An 8878-nucleotide genomic window follows, 5' to 3' on the forward strand; every position below is an offset into this window, starting at 1 on the left:
GCGTCTTAAATCATTGAGCTGCAGCGCTGTGTGAGGTTCGCACATCATTTCTCAAATGAATAAAAATCGAAGCAGGTGCTGCACCCTAGAGTGCCGCAAAATCACTTTCACAGTCAGTAAAGACATGAGCTCTCTCTCTCTCTCTCTCTCTCTCTCTCTCTCTCTCTCTCTCTCTCTCTCTCTCTCTGTCCCCCCCCTCTCTCTCTCTCTCTCTCTCTCTCTCTCTGTCCCCCTCTGTCTGTCTCTCTGTCTCTCTGTCCCCCTCTGTCTCTCTCTCTCTCTCTGTCCCCCTCTCTCTTTGTCTCTGTCTCTCTGTCTCTCTCTCTCTGTCCCTCTCTCTGTCTCTCTCTCTCTGTCCCCCTCTGTCTCTCTCTCTCTGTCCCTCTCTCTCTCTCTCTGTCTCTCTCTCTCTGTTCCCCTCTCTCTCTCTCTCTCTCTCTCTCTCTCTCGTGTGTGTGTGTGAGAGACAGACAGAGAGAGACAGACAGAGAGAGAGAGACAGAGACCAGCACCACCACAAGAGTCGATGTCAGCACTTCCTGAGCATCACGTGTTTAATGGTCCGACTAAGGCAACACGTTGTGGCTTTCTTCATCTCCCTCTGTGTGTGCAAGACGAGTTTGGTGGGAGAGAGCGAGAGAAAGCGACAGAGAAAACCCCTTTAACGTTGGCGGCGCGTGGAGCGGTAATGACGAGAGGGACAGGACAGAAAAATCAATAAAAACCGCGATGTGTTGTTATACGCAATGCCGGTCGTCCATACCACTTCAAGCCGCCGAGTAGGAGAAAGCTCGGGTTGCAGTTCGAATTGACTTTGATTGATTTCTTTCCCCCTAAAATTCCCCTTCCGTTTCTTTCAACAGCCCGAGCTGTGTCTCCCTCCCCCTCTCCAGTCTCCCGAAAGTCTTTATTGCGTTCCTCAAGTCTTCTACTCTCACTTTGCAAGCGTCGTTGCTTTCTGCTTCGACTCCCTCCCCCTTGCTCTCTCTGTGTGTACACGGGGACTTGTGCTTTACCCTCAGGGGGAAGGGGTTGGGAGAGAGAGAGAGAGAGAGAGAGAGGAGGAGAGGGAGAGAGAGAGAGAGAGAGTCTGTGTTTGTGTGCGTGCTTGTGTGTGTATGCATGTGTGTGTGTGTGTCTGTGTGCGTGCGTGTGTCTGTGTGCGTGCGTGTGTGTCTGTGCGTGTGTGCTGCCTCCGGTCATAGTTTTCTTAATGATTTTTGGGGTCTTTGCCTTCAGAATTCGTTGTTCGTATTTCCTTGAGGCTGTGATCAGAAATCATCAGAGGAAAAAGGGAAAACAAAGAGATGCACACGAAAAACAAATCTTTCACGTTTTATAGAAAGATTTCTGCCCTTCCAATTTAACTGGAAAAAGAAGACCCCCCACCAACCACCAGCACCCACTTAAAAATTGCATTTTGACCATGTAATCCTTGATGTTTTTCATCGTATCATCCTTCAGGCCGCAGAATGTGAAATGACGCAGACGTGACGAGATGTTTACGCCAATCTGTCGCGGGAATCAAAAGCCAAGGAATTGGAAGCGGAAGAATCAAAGGCCCCCGCTGGCTTGAATAATACTCGCATCCCACGTATCTGGAGGCCATTATCTGCATCGATGACCGACCTCCCAGAAATAATCTAAAGGGGGTGGGGGGGGGGGGGGGTGGGGGTGTGGGGGTGGGGGGTGGGGAGGTGGTCTTGGGGAACTACACGTTGTATATTATTGGCGTTGATGTTAACGTAGTATTCATTATGCGTTGGATGAGAAGAGACGAGTTAGATGGCAAGCATCCACTTCAAACCCAAAGTTTGCACAGTCTGAGAGAGAGAGAGAGAGAGAGAGGGACAGAGAGAGTGACAGAGACAGAATGAATATCTAGCTAGGTACCGCTCATTAATGAGATAGGCAGCGGTATAGCAGAGATAGTGGTAATGCCGAGCGTTCCGGAACAGCGATTGATCACGAAGGGCTCGGAAGCAGACACAGAGAGGGCAGTAGTAGCTAGTTAGATGGCCAGACCCTCTAAAGCTGGCCTCTTCCAGTCCGCAGCATGCACGGACCACAGACAGGGGCTTTGGGGGATGGCAAGACTCTCATCCGCCGAGCCTCCTGTCCCCTCTGCAAGGCTTTGACTCTAATGACCTCTTCCTTTTGTCGCTGTCACTGCGCGCACGTGCTCTCGCTGTCTGCCTACACAGTCTGTATACCTGTCAGTGTCTAGTCTTGTAGTGTACCGACACTGTACAGTGCAACCACCCTATTTTAAAACCTTCAAAAATCGGAGATAATCAGGTCCTAGAACGGAAGGAGTCTTAAAATGGGGGTAAATTTACAGAGGTTATAAACAACAAATCTGTGAAAACAGGGTCTTGAAGGGGAGGGAGTTTTAAATTTGGGAGGGGGGGGGGGGGGGGGCGGGGGCGGGGATTCACTGTACTTTTGGAGCACGAGGGTTCCTCTGGAAAATACGGGATTCGCTGGTTTCAATTTGGTGCTGGGTTATTTCGTGCCGACTGCTCGTTTTGGGTCTTTTGGTCTGACCACGGCAGCGTGGAGTCGAACGTGACACGCACGAAGTCGCATGGGTGGGGGGGGGGGGAGGGGTAAAGTCGTTGGGGGAGGGGTTTGGGGTGGGACGGGGAAGTGACATTGCGACGGTCATAATACAAGGCTACGCGCACATTTAAACGTCTCAGATCGACTTAGGGATGAAATACGACATTTTTCTGAGTCAAGTTGTAGAACAGATTTTGTATGAACTTATTTATTGTTTTAAAACCAAATTGAAGCCTCGCATTGTCGTTGATTTCTTCGCATACCAGTGTGTGAGCGTGCGTGCGTGCGTGTGTGTGTTATAATTATGTTATTTGGTGCGTAGGATAGCACCCACATGCACGATGCATGCGTGTCTTGCTTCTTTAATTTATTTTTGTTTCGCTTCATTCGGTTGTTTCGTGTCGCTAACTTCGGAGGAAATTAGCAGATCCATTTACGCTCCCCTGTTCCTCCAGGCAAAAGTGAGTGCACGCTCACGTGGGTTTAGCCAGTCACCACGCTCTCTTTGTCCTCCCTCCACTCGGCTTTGTTCCTGTCTCCTTTCCTCCACACTCGTCGTCCTCTTCTGAGAGTCAAACCTTTTCCGGATTAACCCCCCTCACCATTGCCCCTCCCTCCTCCTCCCGCTTAGCTTTGTTTCTTATTTACTTCAGACCCGGGATCAACCGGGGCCCCTCCTCCCAAAATTCGCCCCGAATACCCCAAACCCGAATACCTTCCCCCGAATTCCCTCCTTCCGAACCCTGATCTCGAAAACACCCCCCCCCCCCCTCCAGCTTTGTTTTTTCCATTCTTCAGTGCAGACCCGTCTCTTAATACAGGGAACTCTTCCTCTTCCAGATAAACCCGCCTCATCCCGAATGAGCCCTCTCGCCCCCTACTCCCTTTATTTTCCTTGCTTTTTTTGTCGTTGTGTTTTTTGTTTGCTTGTTTGCTCGAGTGCTTGCTTATTTGTCTGGGTTTTTTTCTACTTGTTTATCATTTATTAGAATTTTGTATTAGATTTAAGGACAAATTATAAGAAAAGGGCTAGCCTTGAACGTCTATCCCTGGACAATAAAGTTCCATCATCATTCCATCATCCTCCCCCCTTCAGCTTTACTTCTTTCCTTCAGACCCTTTCTTCATTCAAAGAGTCCCTCCCCTTCGGGATTAAGATTCCCCCCCCCTACACACCACCCCCCAAATATCAGAGCTACCACCTCCAACCCCCACCCCCCTCGTCATCCCCCCGAAGCACGCAGTGGGTATCAATTAAAATGCGAACGGTTAGGTTAGTTGGGCACTGATGACATGCAAGAGGGTAGGGAAAAACCGTGTCATTAGGGTTGGGGATCGCGAGAATCGATTTTAATGTGCCCAGAGTTCGCATCTTTTCAGGCATCGAGGTGGTATTTTTTTCGAGGTGGTGGGGGGGGGGGGGGGGGGCTCTTGCTCTCTTTTTCTCTCCTTCTTTCTGATTCTTGTCTATAGGGATGTTAAAAAAAACTAACTAATTATAACTTTTGCTTGTTGCTCTCTATCTCTCTCTCTCAATTTGATGAAAGGGGGGGGGGGGGGGGGTTCTGTCACAATTTGGGGGCAAGAGTGCGTGCATGTTGTGATGATAGTTACTAGGCTCTCAACCCTCTGCACTTCCCGTTTCTTGAGGTCATAGGATTTCTGCTCCCATTGCTCAGTCGGTACCGCGTGGTCCTTTCCGCAAGGTGGGATTAAAGGCACAGTCTTTGTCACGAAAACGGTCCTCCTCGCTACATCATAATTATGTGATATTTGTTCAGGCTTTTACATGGGGTTAGAAGATCCCTTTTCTTGGACACATACCAATAGAAATACACAAAAGCACCACCATTCATCCAAATTGTAAAGCAAGAACGTTTTGATGAATTAATTGAACAGATTGCCACTGGTGTCTATTTAATTCATTAAAAAAAAGAATTCATTCTACTGAGGAGGCAGACCGGTGGTTGATTTTTAATGGGTGTCCAAGTGGAGGGATATAGTCCCATGAAAAAGCCAAGGCAGAACTGTTTTCATATCCCCATTTGACCCACTTCTTTGGTAAAATGGGGTCCCGCAAAAACAGACTTCACCTATTTAGCCTGTTTTGCCCCAAATTCGATAACCCCATTGGACACACTTCTTCGGCAAAAAAAAAAAAGTAACACCACAAAACATTTCCCATTTCGACTGTTATCCCCCAAATTGAATAACCCCATTTGACCCACCCTTTGCGGCACAAAAAAAAAAAGAAAAAAAAGATCCGCCAAAACAGACGTCTTCCATCAAGGCCATTTTTCCCCCTGTGACAGTTCTTTGCTGCGCAGAAGCATGTGCACTACTGTGCAGTTAGGGAAATGCGTTTTAAAAAGGAGTTGGAATGCGCAGAGACGCCAATGACAGTCCGCCCCCTCGGTCATTTACAAAGAAAAGAAAGAAAACCTGGTTGCTGCAAGAAAACCTGAAAAGAGAATCACGAAAACCTGGTTATTTGCGGCATCTCTGCTACCATTTTCTCCAAGCAGCTTTTGATGATTCTGAAGACGCCTGTTATTTATTTTCCATTGTTTTTCTTGGGTTTCAAAAGTATTTAAGATGGAGTTTTTGTAAATGCGCAAGGGGTCTTTATCACATTTTTTCTGGCGCCAATGAAGCAGACCAAAACATGTCCATAATGTGTGTTTTGCTGCCGCTTTCCCAAATATTATATCCCCATTTGATCAACCTTTTCCGCAAAGAAGATCCCCCAAAACAGACGTCTCCAATTAACGCCAGTTTCCCCCCTCATGTGACAGTACAGTGCACGCTAAAGCGGGATTAAGATGCGCAAAGACACAAACGATGTGCCCCCCCTCTGTCATTACTGCACTTTTTTTGGTCTCTGAATAGAAAAGCAATGACAGAAGAAAATAGAAAAAAAGGCGAAAAAGGAAGGGAAAAAAATGGTCGCCGCATCCCCATCACAGTTTTCTGCAAGGAGCTTTTAACAATTTTGAAGGCGCCTGTAATTAATTTTCCATTGATTTTTCTGCGGACTGCCTACGAGAGGTGAAGCTGGTAACGGAAGGAGGTAGGAATTTGAAGATAGCTGGTGGTAGGGGGAGGGCGGGGAGAAAAGAGTAGTGAGGTTAGCGAGGTAAGGGAGGCTATCCGTGTATGCCGGCAGACGCAAACCCCATTGATTGATAGAGGGGAGGAAACACACTACTCGCTCAACCTCCCTTGTACGACAAACAAGACTGTTTTGGGGTTTCTCCCGTGTACGTCTAACTCCGTGAACGCAAGATGAGCGAAAAAGACTGTAACTTGCAGTGTAAACGGATGAACGTTGCTTGCTTATTTCAATGCTTGTTATTCTCTCAGGTGCCAGGAGATTGGTTCCGCATTACTCTCATTGACTGTTGTTCGTGTCTGTATTTAGACCGCTTACTTCCCTTTTTTTCTGGTAAAAAGACCTTAGCCGGAAGCTCTTGATCGAAAGCTTACTGAGTATTCACAAAAATGTCCAAAGTGAATGTGGTCGGTGGGTGTGAATCGATAATGATACTAAAGTCTTTGGTTTAGGTGAATAAGAGTGTCACTGTGAAACAGGTCTTTGTCGTAATTATTATTTCTGCCAGCCTTATTCAGTGAAGTTACAGCATGTTTAGTGCTCATGTTAGCTACCTATTGCTATGCGGTGGATGGAGGAGGGGAGACAAGGGGGGAGGGGGAGGGGGGCTGAGTGGCTGAGGAGATTAACGGTACCAGTTTTCACCGTTTGTTGGTGTTTCTTCACCCCTACCCCCTCAGCCCCTTGCGACCTCCCAAAGTCTGAGAAAATTAGGTCTTAAAAAGACATTTTAGAATGTAGGTAAACAGGGTTTAGCCTGGGAGAAAAAGGCAAGGGGACATTTGTCCCACTCAACCAAATTCTGATGGGACATAGTCGAAGGCAAGAAGCGCCAAAGAGGCCTTGTACGCGTTTTGACCAAAGATGCAAAAAGGGTGCAATATGGTGCCATCTGAGAATTAGCCGCTATATCGTGTTATCTCTGTATGTGTGTGTGTGAGTGTGGGTGTGTGTGTGGGTGTGTTTAATCCGATGTAAAGTGTACATTTGGTGGCGCATTGGTTCCTTATCTCAATGCGCCATTTGGCGCACTGAAGGGAATTGTGATGGGACATTTTTCAGATTTAATGCGCCAATGCCGCAGGGCACACTAGTAAATGAAACCCTGGTAAATTTACACATGTTATTAACATAAAATATGAGAAACCAGCTGGGGTCTTAAAATGGAAAGACTATGTTTTTTTTAAAAGAGGTGGGGGGGGGGGGGGGTGTCCACTGTATTTTTTTCCTGGCCCGACTGACCAGCCTTGACCAGCCTCGTGTAGTGATGTGACAGTCGTAGCGGACAGCGAAGCCCTGTAGCCACAGGCGTACACTACAAGTGTGTGAGACTGGTCGTTGCAGCTGGTGCCGGCGTAGATTGCCTGCCTCTGCCTGCCAGGCGTAGGAGATGGACGACTACTGCAGCGACGTCTCTTATAACAATGCGGGGGAGGAGGGGGGATAGCGTGACACGGCGATTAGTCGCCTAGCTGTGTAATAGTGTTCTCTTCTGCTAACTGTCGGCTTGTCCCTAGGGCCGCCACGGAGCCGGGAGACCGATTCCACACACGTTGGCCTTGATTGCTTTGAACGCTGGCTGTCTCTCTTAATCTCATTACAGCCTCAAGGAACACAGTTATGGTACTTTCTAACGATGCTGGTATCGTTTGGGAACAGAAAGTAACTCTTTTTTTTAGAATTTCGTTCTTGCTGTGGAATTCTCCCCTTTAGCAGCATTGTCCATTATATCAAATTCGTCTAATTCATGCCTTCATCTGAATAATGTTGATGGTAAATTTATGACCTTATTTCCTCCTTTTCTATTCTCAAGTCTGTCTAATGTCAGTGGGTGTGATCTTGTTTTGTCCAAACAATCGGATTCGTGGTATGAGAAGCTTGTGGCGCAACAATCCTAGAAGTTACTCGCTTTCCCTGCAACAAACGCATATCAGCCACAGATCTCTGTGATATCAGCCCACCTCTGCTGCAGCAGCTTTTCGGCATCAATGCAACAACTGCAGTCTTCGCTTGCACGTGAGCTGGTGAAGAAAGGCGCTACGGCCCATTATACCGAATCAGATTCAGATTCTCTGGTGTGCAGTAAAAGCCGCGATGCCTTGCCTGCTGTGGAATTGTTTTCGCCCACATACTGTATTAAGTGGAATCCTTCGTTGAAGACTCTCTCCTCCCCCCCCCCCCCCCAACTTCTCCCGAGTTTAAGACTCCTTCCGTTTTTAAGACCTTGCAGCCATTTCTGCAGCCATAATCTGAATGATTCCCTGCGATCCGGCCGTCGCAATCCTTCTTGTGTGTCCTTGGGAGTAGATCCAGTAACCGAGTCTCTCAGTTCTCTTGCTTTCCCGATAACACTGCCAACCACCCCCTTACCCCGCACCTTTCCTACAACATAACTGTGGTGTAATTTTTTAAAATCTTTTTTTAAAATATTTTTTTTAGGAATTTGCAATTATTTGTGCAGTGTAATACTCACTATGACAATCCCTGTGGTCACCGTCCGCCATGATGCATTTCCTGTGCCCTGGGCTAGAGGCAGCGGGAAGAGCAGAGAGCGGCCAGAGAGCGGCCGTTAAGGGAATCACCGAAATGTCCAATCTGCAGTATTAAAACAATGTTGGTTGACTTGCCTATAGAACACCACCCTCCCAACCCTTTCCAAAATAACGTTTGTTTTTGTAGGTTTTGTTTTTGTAGGTTTTGTTTTTGTAGGGTGGTTGTGTGTGTGTGTGTGTGTGTGTGTGTGTGTGTGTGTGTGTGTTTCGTCTGTTTTTGAACGTGCAGCTAATATTGCAGTCTTATTACTCAAATAATCCCCGCGGTCACTCTCCATCGTGTCCACTGGGGGAGAGCAGAGAGTGTCCATTAAGAGAATGACGTAGTGGCCGCAGTGTGCAGCAAAGGCTAGTTGAGTTTGCCTGCCATTAATCCCGCAGCCCTTGTTGTTAGCGCTTAGCCCTGTGATGGTCGGGGGCAAGCAAAGCAAGGAAGTCCATTAACTCAATCAGTTTCCATAGTCTGAGGCCAGTGCCGTGCTGCCAAGGCTGGGCTGTCTTGTTCCTGCCCCTCATCTCTTCCTCTATGTCTGTGGGTGTGTGTGTCTCTCTCTCTCTCTCTCTCTCTCTCTCTCTCTCTCTCTCTCTCTCTCTCTCTCTCTCTCTCGGGGCTAGATGTAAAAAGGCATATTACTGCTTATTCTATTACCAT

General features: G+C 47.5%; 1 protein-coding gene across 6 annotated transcripts in view; it reads left to right on the forward strand.

The window, feature by feature from the left end:
* Positions 1-8878, forward strand: part of LOC138967380 (multiple PDZ domain protein-like) — a 241326-nt gene that overhangs the window by 67911 nt on the left and 164537 nt on the right. The gene's annotated exons all lie outside the window — the stretch shown is intronic.

The sequence above is a fragment of the Littorina saxatilis genome, linkage group LG5, assembly GCF_037325665.1.
Source record: "Littorina saxatilis isolate snail1 linkage group LG5, US_GU_Lsax_2.0, whole genome shotgun sequence".
NCBI classification, from domain to species: Eukaryota; Metazoa; Mollusca; class Gastropoda; order Littorinimorpha; family Littorinidae; genus Littorina; species Littorina saxatilis.